We start from the raw sequence: 14,002 nt of genomic DNA on the forward strand, positions 1-14,002 counted from the left end.
TGAGAGTGCCTGGAAGAGACTTACTGATGGTCTCTCCGCCGTAGGTCATTGGTTTGCTAACTTAGGTAAAAGTTTTTTGGTTGAAGTACTGATGCCATTGCGGGAATAGGTTTAGTAATATTCATCATAGTCATTTGTTGTAAATGTCAAAAGCACCAAAAGAAGTACACTCTGAACAAGAGAGGAGTGAAGAGAAATGTGGATGAACTTGAATTAGAGGAACTGAATAATCAGATTTATAAAAGGGTGAAAAATTCTCACCCTGACAAAGAGACAAAAGAGAAGCTGAATCGAATGTTTGAAGAGATTGAATTGGGAAAAATGTGAAAAGTTGGCATCTGGTTCTATGAATTGGTGATGATATAAAATATCATCAAAGAGGAGATTGATGGAGCAAGAATTATCACACGTAAAGCGACTTGCTTGTATTCATGAACCTCGAATAACCTTAATGAACTAAATCAACCTGTTTGTCTTATTAATTTCCCTTTTATTCTTACATTTTGGGTGGCCCAGAGAAGCTTGCATATGTGTTTACTAACTTTAATACGCTTGCCACTAAAATGGCCGCTTCTTAGCGGGAATTTCTTCTCCGCATGCCCTGGTCACACTCACGTGATGTGACGTACTCGCAGTTCTGGTGGGAAATCTTTGCGCTTGCGCACTAGCTTTAAAATGGCCGCTTTGTGTTCTCACATGCCGAAGCTTGCACTGCAGCTTTTGCACTGCTGTTCGTTTTGCACTAATCTTAATGCTATAGTTAGTATAAAGTAAGGGGAGTCATATAGGGATTCCTGGTATACAGTGTAAACATTTATTTCCTGTATTCTAAATTGTTTTCCTTTACTTTTCATGTATCGTAATCCTTGGGCATGAGGGATGGGAATACTCCATATTGAACAACCTTTCTGCACATGACAGTCTTCCGCCAGTGGATGAACTCTATGACATTGAACGTGTGCCAACCAGAGGTCCCAGCCAAGATGTGCCTGGGAAGATGCACCTTCGCCTAGCAGAAGAAGCTGAAATGTACTAAATGTATCATAATGTATAATTTGATAGATGCGCTATTGTAATGTGTTAAACATGTCATGGGAACCCGAAATTTAATGGGAGGTCTCAAAAGATGTAAATTGGGACTTGAAAAAGCTAAATCATAGTTGGTGTGTTGACCTATCCTACTTTTGGACCAATCAAAATTTGGGATTCTTACACTTGTAACATTTCGGGGGTGGTACACTGACCCGAAAACAGTATATCTAGCCTGGGTTTAGCTAGAGAAATTGTCCGACTTGTCGGAATAGCTGACCTGTCACTGACCCATCGCACTCAATAGGTGACTGATACAGAGAGCTGCGGAGCACTCTGTCCGTAATTTCCAGAGACCCAAGCGGGGTTTTGGGAAACCTTAAGTGCTGGCGGAGCACTTTGCTTGGAAATTCGATAACCCAATCGGGGTTCTGACTGATAGCTGCAGAGAGGGTGGAGCGCAGGCGTTGCTTCCGAACTGCGGGTGCTGGTCTTACCTTGGTGGTCCTGTCCTGATCCTAATCTGGTTTTCCTGTCCTGTCCTGGGGTGTCCATTCTGCACCTGCTGGCCTACTGGCGACTGTCCTTCCTTGGGGTTTCTCCTACCTTAACTGACCCGTGGCTAGGGTTGGTCTCCACACCGTTCTAGGTAAATATAATTCTGAGGGAACCCATTTTGCATTCTCCATTTCTTTGCTTTGAATAAATTTGTACTTGCTTTTTATTCCTTTTTCTTACCTTCCCTTTGCTGACAAATGATAAAGTCCTACATTGTAGTTGTTATACTAGCATTTTCCAATTTTTCCCATCCTATAGGTACGGTTCTACATACTGTTCATAAAATATAGATGTTCCTTTTCCTTACCCATCCTTTAGTCAATTCAAAGTAATTACACCGACTTATTAGTATGGTCCATCTTTACTTTCCCCATAGCTACATGTTATCTTCGAATTTCCTATAGACTTGATTAAAAGTTCTTTTGCCTTACCCACCCTCAAGGGGTAATATTCAACTGTGATATTCTAGCATGTTCCTTATTTCCCCGTCCTTTAGACATCATATTGAGTCTAAGCACTGAAGCCTATGTTAGTATGTTCCCTGTTCTTACCTTCCTTTAGACTCTTAAATGGTTGGTCTTATTTACTACCTGTATGGATATGTGCTCTTTATAATCTTAGTTATTGACAGTTTACTTGCTGTGAACCTCATGCTTTCTGAACTTGATGAAAACTAGATAAAGGTTTTAAAACTTCCAGAGTCTGTGGGTATTATATGAGTGCAAATAGAGTAATTGGTAGTCTATATTTTGGTGTCTGCCTTTCTTTTACAGCTAGCTCCCTGATCCATTGTGATCATAGGTACCCGTAACAGTGGATTGGTAAGTCGGGTACATTGGAAATAAATAGGAAACAACAGGGTTACTGGTAGTAGAGTGTAAGGTTACCCGAATAAAAAATATGGTAGTTTGAATTTATGAGCCCAATGAGTATAAGGTAAAATTATAGTCGGGTGACCTGCGCGCTCTATCAGTACTTTTCTGGTAGCAGAATGATGGTTAGGGACTAGTTAAAGGTAGGTAGGACTAGTTAGGATAGGTAGGTAGGTTATTTGCTGCTAAACTGTGAAAATGTTGCTGCTAATCGATCGATCGAATGTAAAATTGTTGTGTTATTGCTTTGAAAAAATTATGAAATGTTTTAAATTGTTTTTCTTGCTGTTATATTGATGAATGTACTAATACACTCGTTAGTGATTTGTTATATGTTTGTCTGGAATCCCCGGGGGCAGAATAGTGGGTGGTGAGGAAAATCCACGTCGCAGTGAGGTCAGAGGCTTGAGGAAAATTGGTGCAGGTTAGGTAGAACTGGAAGCACTAATTAGGGTTTTTTGAATAAATGTATGAATAAATGGTAGCAAAGAGTTCGCTGGCAAAACTTCTATTGTGATATAACCTAGTAAGGGTCACACGGAAGGAGTAGCAGGTTCATCTAAGCTTGATTGGTAGCAAAGGAGTTCACTGGTGAAACTTTTGGCTTAGTATATATCCCAAAGTGGATGAGTCGAAGGAGTTGCAGGTTCACTAATGCTTGTGTGAAGGGTAGGCAGAAGAGATCTACCTGTAGTAATTGAAAAGTAAATAGAAGAAGTTTACTTGCAGTGAAACCTTTCTAGACACTCGAGTACAGTGGTGAATGTGTTTACGCTGTGAATTAAACAGAGCACTTGCACTTTAAAAGGTAGAAATTGAATTTTCCTTACCTTGTGAGGGAGGGAGTCAGTTGCGGAGCTGCACTGACGTCAATCAGTGCCGCGCTGGTATTGGTCAAGACAGTGGGCGTGTGGCTGAGACGGAATTGTAAAGGAGGGGTGAGCACAGGTGAACCATTAGATATTTACAAACTGAGAATAGAGTTAGAAGAACTGATGGCTGGAAATGTAGGTCTGGATAGACTGAATACCCTAACAGAAGAAGTGTTGTTGTTCATTTGTAAAAGACTAACTCGAAATACCAGAGTGTTCCATGAGAAACTAATGGACACTGCGGCTAGTATGGGAATAGATATTAGTAAATCAAAAGTTTTGCAAAAACCCTACCGAGCTTAGTTTTTAGACAAAGATTTGGAAAACATGAATGTGTCAGGAAAAAAGGTACAGATCAGAGAATTGCTAAACCTGTTACAAAAATGGGGAGACCTAGAAAAATGGAAATCCAGGTGGGCCAAGAAAAAAGAAGATAATAGGTCTAAGCAAATGACATCTGAGTACGTGTTACAAGAAGCAGACAAGGCAGAAAAATTGTATCCTATGCGAGAAGTGCCAGGTGGAAAGTATGTGCATGTTCCATGGTCCCGACAGGATATTGTGTCCTTTACTAATGACTTCCCAAAAGTACGAGAAAAACCTGTAGATTGGTACCGGGAGGTCGAGAGATTTGTGAAGGTCCAGAAGTGTCTCTGGAAAGATTTAGATGGGTTTTTCGACATTGTGGTGCCTGTAGATCTGTGGACAGAATGTAAAATCGCAATTGATTGGCCTAGTGAGGAATACCCGAGAGACCCAAATACAGGGGCTCCTTCAGCAGAAGTAATGAAAAAGTACAATCAGGTAATATTACACCTAAAAGGAAAAGTGCCTGCAAAGGAAACTGATTGGACCCGAATAGACAGAACTACCCAGAATAGAGATGAAACTGTGCACTCCTACTATGAACGACTGTTACAGGTGTTCAAAACATACAGTGGTCTAGACAACATTGAAATGAAGGACATGACCCATTTCATTTACAGATTTGTGCTAGGATTAAGACCTGAGATTTCGCAGTGGATCAAAGCCAATAAAATCTGCTGGCAGTCTAAACCAATTGATGAAGTTCTGAAATATGCTAAATATTGTGAGGATGAAATGGCAGATAAACGAAAAGATTTAAAGGAAAAAGTCATGTGGGCTCAGGTAAAATTAGCAGAACACAAAGAACAGCAGTTAAATAAATTGACCAGTAATCAGAATAAAGGCTCCGGGGGTGGGGCAAAGCCCAGAGTAAAGATGAGCCGAGAGGAGGCCAAACAGAAGTTCCCCTGTCACGGATGCGGACAGATAGGTCACTGGAGGGACGAGTGTCCAGCTGTACAGAATGGTAATGTGCAAGTAAATGATTTAAATCCACAGACGCAGAATGAAAAACCACGGAAGACACAGCAACAGGTAAAGCAGAATCAGTTGCCTCGTGCACCTAGACAAAATTATAGGAGCAAAGCACAACAGGGTGAAGACACCGAAGTGTGGGAAGGAAGGGAGAATAGAAATGCTGCTACCTCACAATTCCTGTTAAATGACACGTTTCTCTGTGATGACACCTATTGACGGTACCTGAGGGTGGAGGACGAGGAGTGCGTGCTTGGTGCCTCCTTGCCGGTGGACCAGACATGGCCATACATTGAAGTAAAGGTTGAAGGAAATGACGTCACCTTTCTGTTGGACACTGGTGCTACCCGTTCTACTGTGAGAACAGCAGACGTTCCAAACCTACCCCTCTCGGGAGAAGCGATCCAAGTAGTGGACGTTTCTAATCAGCTAATTAGTACCCCCGTTATAAAACCTATGGAGATTAAAATTGGGAATTTTAAAGAGATGCATAGATTTGTTGTTTGTGACTCCAGTCCTGTAAACCTACCAGGATGGGATTTGTTGTGTAAAATGAACTGTACTATCTTTTGCACACCAAATGGCATCGAAATTCAGACCCCAGACGAAGTTGGAATTTACAAATTAATGCTGGCAAGACCTGACTCAGAAATTAAAAGACTGACAATACAAGACTTACCTGAAGAACTCCAAGAAACAGTGAAGCCAGAAGTGTGGGATTTTACTGGAAAAGATGTAGGATTAATGGAAAACGTTGACCCGATTAAAATAGCCATAAAAGAAAATGCAGTATACCCAAATATTAAACAGTACAAAATGAGTGCAGAAGTAAAGGCAGGAGTTGCCATTGAAATAAAAAGATTGTTAGAAGCCAAAATCATACAAGAAGTGATGAGCAGTCCATGTAATTCACCCATAATTGGAATCAAGAAACCTAGTGGTAAGTACAGGGTAGTACAGGACCTGCGCAAGGTTAACAAAATTGTGGCTCCTTGTTGTCCTGTTGTGCCAAACCCTGCAGTGATTCTGTACCAAATTCCATGGAATGCTGGATGGTTTACCGTCATTGACTTAATGTCATGCATTCTTTTCAATTCCATTGCATCCAGACAGCAAGTTTCTTTTCTCATTTGAATTTGACAGTCACGTCTACATCTGGAATCGCGTCCCTCAGGGGTACACAGAAAGCCCCTCAATCTTTAATCAGATACTGAAAAAGTGCCTTGAGACCCTAATTTTGCCCGGAAAATCAGTTTTGGTGCAGTACATAGACGACCTCTTGGTGGCGTCTAAAAGTCGAAAAGACTGTGTGACCGACACCATTGCCTTGCTGAACCAGGTGAGGGAGGGCATAAAGTATCACCAGAAAAGCTGCAATTCTGTACCACATCAGTGAAATATCTGGGACACCAGATAGAGAGAGGTATCAGGAAAGTCACCTCAGAAAGAATCAGGATAATTCGAAACATGGAATTGCCAAATACCCAGAAGGAAATCAGAATGTTCCTTGGGGTTGTAGGCTTCTGTAGGCAGTGGATTGTGGGATTTGTAGTCCTTGCAAGACCCATGATAAAAATGACAAAGAAAGGTGCGAAGGACCCAGTGGAGTGGGATGACGAAAGCATGTCAGCTTTTATCAAATTGCGAGACTGTCTCTGTACTGCTCCTGCCTTAGGAATGCCTGATTATTCAAAGGATTTCGCACTGTTCTGTGACACATGAGACAGTTGTGCACTTTCAGTCCTGACCCAGATTCATGGTTTGACTCGACGTCCAGTGGCATACTTTTCTTCCACATTGGACCCGGTGGCAGCTGGATTACCTGGATGTTTGAAAGCTGTGGCTGCAACTTGCATGAGTCTTGAACAGAGTGAGTCCATTGTGATGGGACATCCAGTAACTGTATATGTTCCACATTCTGTTGTAATTTTGCTGACAAGAACCAAGACTCAGTATTTCACTGCTAGTCGGCTAACTAGGTATGAGAGAATCCTTGTAGGGGCAGGAAATGTAACCATCGAAAGATGTAACATTTTGAATCCAGCTACCTTACTACCTAGCTCATTTGCACAAGAAGTGAGGGAAGAATTTACGCATGATTGCATTGACTTGACTGAATTCAGTACAAAACCACGCCCAGACATCAAAGAGAACCCTCTGTACAGTGAAGATTATGAGCTGTTTGTAGACGGCTCATGCCTGAGACATGGGGACGGGGGCCTGAGCGCTGCCTACTCAGTGTGCACTCTAGAGCGTCCAGTGGAAGCATCCTATTTGTATGGAGTCAAGTCTGCACAAATAGCTGAATTAATTGCATTAACAGAAGCTTGTAAATTTGGGAGAAATTTGAGAATAACCATATATACTGATAGCCAGTATGGTTATGGGGTTGTGCATGACTTTGGCCAATTGTGGCTACAGAGGGAGTTCCTGACTTCTTCAGGCACCCTATCCGAAATGGATAATATGTGCAGGATTTACTGGAATCGATCCAGTTACCAAAATAATTGGCTGTGGTCAAGTGTGCTGCTCACAAATCTGGTGATGACAATGTGACAGCAAATAATCGATATGCTGACCAGTTAGCCCAATATTGTGCAAAATACCGAATTTCAATCAATATAAAGGTGGGGGGAAACGGAAACAGCTGCCAACTTTTGATGCTAGACGGAGTGAATACATGGGAGGAAGTGAGAGACTTACAGGAAGCAGTAGAGCCACAGGAGAAACAGAGATGGAGAAACTCTGGGTGTCGAAGGAGAAATGCAGATGGTGTCATTGTTTACCTTGATGATATGCCTGTGTTGCCAGACTGTATGCTTGCTCCTATGGCCAGATTAATTCATGGAAACACACATATAGGCAGAGATGCGATGATTCGCATGTTCCGCCAGACATGGTTCAATTCGAAATTCAGAAGTGTAGCAGAGGCACTCTGCCAGAGGTTTTTGACCTGCCAGCAATTTAACCCTGGAAAGAAAACAATAGTTTTGCCAGGTAAAATTGGAAAGGCAGAAGGCCCTTTTATTAGACTACAACTTGACTTCATTCATTTACCCCCTTGTCGAGGAATGAAATACCTACTTGTCATTGTCTGCCTGTTTTCAAAATGGGTGGAAGCTTTCCCTGCACGTAGAAATGACAGCATCACAGTAGCAAATTTATTGCTTAGGGAACTTATACCTCGTTAAGGTTTCCCAGTCTTAATTGAATCTGACAGAGGAAGTCATTTCCAGAATTAAATAATAAAACAAATCTGTGAAGCATTCAAAATCACGCAACATCTGCACTGTGCATATCGTCCAGAGGCTTCTGGAGTGGTAGAACAGATAAATGGCACAATCAAATCAAGATTGGGAAAGATGTGTGAATACACTCAACTGGAATGGCCATATGCTCTGCCTCTTGTGTTGATGGGACTCAGAAGTATTCCAGATCGGAACACGGGCTTGAGCCACATGAAATCCTGATAGGAAGAGCAATGCGGCAAGCATGGGTGCCAGGATACAAAATAATAGGCATATCTGATGATTTGGTACTGGAATACTGTAAAGAGCTGGCTGATCAAGTGCGTTCTATCTCTCGCCAGGTTGGGGGAGAAGACGTCGCCAGGCCAACGACTCCAGCACATGGCCTTAATCCAGGTGACTGGGTCGCAATAAAGAAGCACACTCGGAAAAGTTGTCTTGAACCCAGGTGGGGAAAGCCACGACAGGTGATTCTGGTTACCACCACAGCTGTAAAGTGTGTAGGAGTACCTCGCTGGATCATGCCAGCCACACGAAGAAAGTGACTGAACCTGATCAAACTGAGGCTGAAGGTTGCGCAGCTGAAGGATCCCAAGACATCGGTCCTGAAGTAGCTGAAGAAGAACAACCAAGCTCCAGTCAAGAAGATTGGGTCCCATTAATTGATCTGACAATCAACCCTATACGAACCAGAAGTCAAGCCCAGTTAGACAGACAGTGGGATAGTGAGGACGAGACAGGTGAAAAAGAAGCTACTCAGATCATAGAATACAATGTAAAATCTGATTCTGAGGAGGACCAGATAGGGGAAGAGCAGGTAATTGACACTCCACCAATAACACCTGTACCAGAAAAGGGACATATAGAAATTAGACCGGAAGTTCAAGCGGAAGAAAATCAAGAGTTCGAAGAGCTTGAACAGGAACAGATAGGATTAGACAATTGTGTTCAGGAAGAAGAGATCGAAACAAATCAAAGCCAAAATCAGCATACACCCGAACAAGGCCAATTTTGGGACCAGGCAGAAGAAACAGATGAAAGACCTGGACCTAGTCAGTTAGGGAACAATACAGAGGACGAACCTGATCCAATTGTGCCACAACTGAACGAAAATAAGAGAGTGTTTGAAGAAGGCCAAGACACAGTGCCAGTTAAAAGACTCAGAAAAGGTGACTCACTACCTAGATTTGTGAAAAGGCTGAGATTGCGTCTAAAGACGATAACCGAGGAGCCTGAACAAATAAACGAGGTCTCGAGTCAAACTGACCCAGTGGTGACAAAACCAAAGAGAAGAAGTGCTGTGGAAAATTAGTACGATTTTGGTAAACATTATCTGCGCCATCTTGCCTTTCCCCCTGATGCCACACTTTTTGTCGTGCGCGCCCGCCATTTTAGGTGCCTTGATCAGAACAGCCCTTTTTGCATGCCACTGGCCCCCGGCATAGCCCTTCGCCCTCACCAAGCCTGCACGCTGACCAACCCCCCTGCTCGCCCCTGCCTTGAGTCATAAACCCCTCTTCAGCGCAGCTCTGCCTCAGAACCCCATCCTGTTCCCAGTGCAACACCTCCCTTCATTCCTTTCATGATCCCCGGCCCTTTGATGCAAACCCCTTTTTTCCCCGTGTGCCCGTCTGTCTTCCTCGTTCCCAGGCCGACACCCAGCTCTGCCGATACTATTCCTTGCCCCTCCCCGTACAGTAGAAAGCTTCCCTCATCAAAGGACCCCCGAGTTGATCAAAGCCCCCACCCCATGAGATCCGATCGAACCCCACATTCCATGAATCGGCGGAATATCCAGCTGCGCGATAATCATCACCTGTTGTGACCAGGGTGGGGACTTCTACTGTAAATGTGTGTGGGAACGGGCCCGAAGGGGAGATCCCGGGAATGTCTTTCCGTACATCAAAGCATTGCCATGAATATGTAAACTGTAATAAAAGCCACAAAACCTGTATATAAGGGGCCAGGCCTCAGAGATGAAGTTAGAGCACCTCATGACGATACCTGCTGTCTGTTTTGTCGTGTTCTCCTCCGGAGAGAATAAACCTTGTTTCCTGTTTTCCAGTCTCCAGCGCCTGCCTCTTCATTGATTAATAATTCGTGGGTTACAGAGGCAATACCGCCGGGCAAATATCGATTGTCCCCGACCTTAGGTTTCACAATTGGCGTCCCAAGCGTGGGGCCCATCAGCGACTCGTGGATCCAGTGGGAGAGGTCCCGACGACAGAGTGAACGACTGCAACGATCGGGAGAGCTCTTGCCCAATAGACCCTCGTCTGGCAGCCGATCATCCGAACTTCACTAGTTCCGAACAGACCTCTCTCGAGTGATCTACGGTCCTGACTGGGAACCATTAGGAGTGCCGTGAGAAATACGAGAAAAAGAGGACGAACGGGCGCTGGATTCGGAAGACAAGAAACTGTCCATACGGTCCGGGTAAGGTCGTGTAAACACGACAAGCTGCAAAATAATTGTATTGGTTGTTCAGAAAATACTAGTATTACTCTTTATTTGACTTATTTGGAGATTCACTGTCTGCACACGGAGAAACAGTAGGCTCTTTCCCTTTTGCAAACAGTGAAGGATAGGTAACGCAGCCGTCGTGCCTATTTTTCTCCCCCATTGATTCTATTATTTATTAACGGTTTTTGGGAGATTCCCTCCCCCACACTGATTAACTGGGTTCTTTGACCCCGAACTACTGTTCACAGATTGTCTTCTGGAGATTCTCTGTCTGCAAACCGGAAATAACAGATTCCTCTTTACGGATAGTGAAAGGGTAGAGGACGCAGACTTTTGCGCCCTACTTACTCTCCCCACTGATTTTATTTTATTTTATTTATTATTGGTTGTTCCTTGTTATTGGTTATTCTTTGTTATTGGTTCATGAGGTATTCACTGCCTGCAAACAACGTAGAATAGAAATATTCTGTCTAGTCTTTGCGCACAGTGATAAGATAGGCAGTGCTGACTTTTTGTCCCTCGTTGCGAGCCGTCATGTCTGTCTTCTCCCCACTGATTGATAATTGGTTCAGCCCAGACCGTTTGTTAGAGGTGGATCATCTAGCTCCGCTGGAAGGTACCCCTAATAAGGACATGTTCATAAACTATGGATTAGTTACCATAGCCTATAATAAATTGTGGCACAGGTATACCAAAGAAAGTCAAGACAAACAATGGCCACTGGTAGGATCCTTCGATCTTGATAAAATAGAAACGTTAGAAATAGCCCTTCGTAATAATAAGACAACGCCTATTATGCTCGACAGTCTCGGTATGTGGCGAAAAGAGGCAATGCAACGACAGAAAAAAGACGAGGACAGAGCAGGTAGAGGAATATATCAACAGGACAACCCCTGGACACCACGACCCGAAGGTTATCCCCCGACACTACGCACAGGACGGCCAGACTTAGGGCCAGACCAATGTGCTTTTTGTAGATATGTCGGACACTGGAAAGCACAATGCCCGACTCGGCTGAGCAAGAGTGGGAATAGAGGGCCGACAGGAATAACAGGCCGACAGAAAGGGAAAAGGCGCGAGACAAAGAAGAATCAGACTCACATGGACAGATCAGATAGAACCACCACGTTTGATTATGCCCGATGGCACAGATTTCGCCAGAACGATTTCAGCGACATGATCGAGTTTTCCTAGGTCGGACAATGTAAACACGGGAACCCAGCCTAGCTCTAAATTAACAGACGGAAAAAGATAATTATGGCCAATCACTGTTTTATGTTTGTCTTTGGATCTTGTGTGTCATACTTTTACTGTCTCCCCGTCTGAGTTTGTGTGTACGTAATGTATGAATCTGCGTCATCCCCCTGCACGTGCTTCCGTGTTACATAAACTCTGTTAACAGAAATTTTAGCATGAAACAACCTGGAAAGAAAGGAATGGGAAACGAAATCAGTAAGCCACTGATGAACACGAACTTTTATTTTACATAACAAACAAGAAACAATAACTTTAGAAACAAGAACGGTAAACTGTAGGAAATAAAAGTCAGCAGAACACCCCCCATTCTGGAACCTTCCAAAGTAGGGCAGGGTTACGGCTACGCCCAACTGGCGGTAACCCATATAAGGCGGGCCCTGCTGCCAACACTCGGTCAGGAAATCTTAACGTATGGGGGAGCCGGAGGAGAGGCAGGGGCCAGCGGAGTCCGGCCGCAGCGGCCCTGGGTAGTTGCAGGCAGTCCCGCCACATGTCCTCCCGGTCCGGCCACCAATGGCCAGGGACCGGGGCCAACTGAGTCCGGCTGCAGCCGATAACCTAAGGAAGCCCGGCCCAGAGAAGGACGAGACACCCCTTTCCTTTTCTCCTCCGTTGTGGCAGCAGCAGCACGCCAGGCGCCACTCCTGTCATGAACAATGGCCGCGACAACTCTGAGCGGCGGGATGTCCTGTACGTACCTCCACAAAAATTTGTCCAAATTGGGCTGGGAGGGAGAGGCGACGCAGACGAGCCTCTCCCACCTCCATGGATAGGAGGTCTCCCAGCCCCCGGCCCAGCACCGAACCCCCCCAGCCAGGCGGTGGTGCCAATACTTGCGCAGCACCGAACATGCAACGGTGCCCATATTTTCGGAACACCGAATATGCAATGGCTGCACCGATACTTGTGCAGCACCGAATGTGCACCGCAGGTGGCCGTACTTCCACAGCACTGAGCATGGGCCTTGTGGAGCACAGGGTGTGGAGAGACCATCTTGCATGCCCATGAAAGAGAGCGGCGTGGAGTGCACCGGGAGAAGGAGACGGCGCGAACGAGTCTCACTCGCCCCCCAGGTGGGGGCATCACAGCTGCACCCCAGCCGAATGTCCCGCTTCCACAGAATAGAGTTCCATTCCCTATTTGTCCTCAGGAAGGTCTCTTCCACTCTTGCAGACTCGAGGAGAAGGGACTGCTGCAGGGCCTCAAAATGGCGTCTGGGTCCGCTGGAAGGCGGGCCTCGGCCGCTAGAGTAACTTTGAACAGCAATGTAACTCGGGCGCTTGCCCACCGGGGCACGAGCCCCCACCTCCGACAAGCACCCCCACAGCCGTGAAGATTCTACAAAAGTCCCCGGAGGAGCCCTCGGCCCTTGCAGGCTTCCGGTAAAGGACAACTGCCTTAATCGCTAGCGAAATAAGCATGACATAGCCACTCCTTCTGTTAGCATGAATTCTTGAACTGCCGAAAAGGACTCTGGTCCAACTGCCGGTTGTAGGAAACATTTTCCCTGATGCTACTTCCGGACTAACCCGGCCCCGCCCAAAATGGCGCCGGTATCGATAGGGACTTACGAACACCTCGTGGTGTTCCTTTTTACTAATACAAAACTTGATGTTCTGAGACATATATGATCCTTTGTACACTTGACAAGAAAGAAGGAGAGCTCACTCGACGAACATGTAAAAGGATCCCGTTAAAAATGTTGATTACAAATGTACGATGTATTATATTTTTTTATAGCTGATGTATAACCTCGCTTATGACGCAAGCACACGGTATGCATATAGGAAATCTGATTGCAACTAGTCTGACTATGCTTCTAAATTATGAAATAAATGCCCCCGATTCCCCCAGTCAATTGATAGACGTTTTAATTTCCTACAAATGAATGAATAAAACTTTCTAATGTTTTTATTGCTGCAAAACAACACCCCCCACTGTACGCACTTTAGCCATTGCCGTGTCTGGCCAAATACGACTGCACCCTCATAAACCCACGTACTGAAATGATTTTGCAAAATAAAGGTTTTCGAAATTATGAACGGGTATTGCATGCTTTATTTAAAATAAGGGATCGGCGGGAGAGTTCCTTTCTGTGCACCCTACTCTGCTCTCTCTTTAAGGTTGAAAGAAGATGGTTGCCCAGCCCCGGATGGAGGATCGAATCTGAGACACGACACTCCGCCGTCAAAAATGCGACTGACTCCGGGACTCGCGCATGGAGAAAGACCCCGACTTCTGGGGATGGGTAAAAACGAAATGGCGTAATGTAAAAGATGGGTAAAAGGTGAAACGATGTGAATGATAGAATATTATAAAGATGCGACACTCAAAGGTACTAGGAAACAGAGTTGGCCGGAGA

This window comes from Lissotriton helveticus, chromosome 10, assembly GCF_964261635.1.
Source record: "Lissotriton helveticus chromosome 10, aLisHel1.1, whole genome shotgun sequence".
NCBI classification, from domain to species: Eukaryota; Metazoa; Chordata; class Amphibia; order Caudata; family Salamandridae; genus Lissotriton; species Lissotriton helveticus.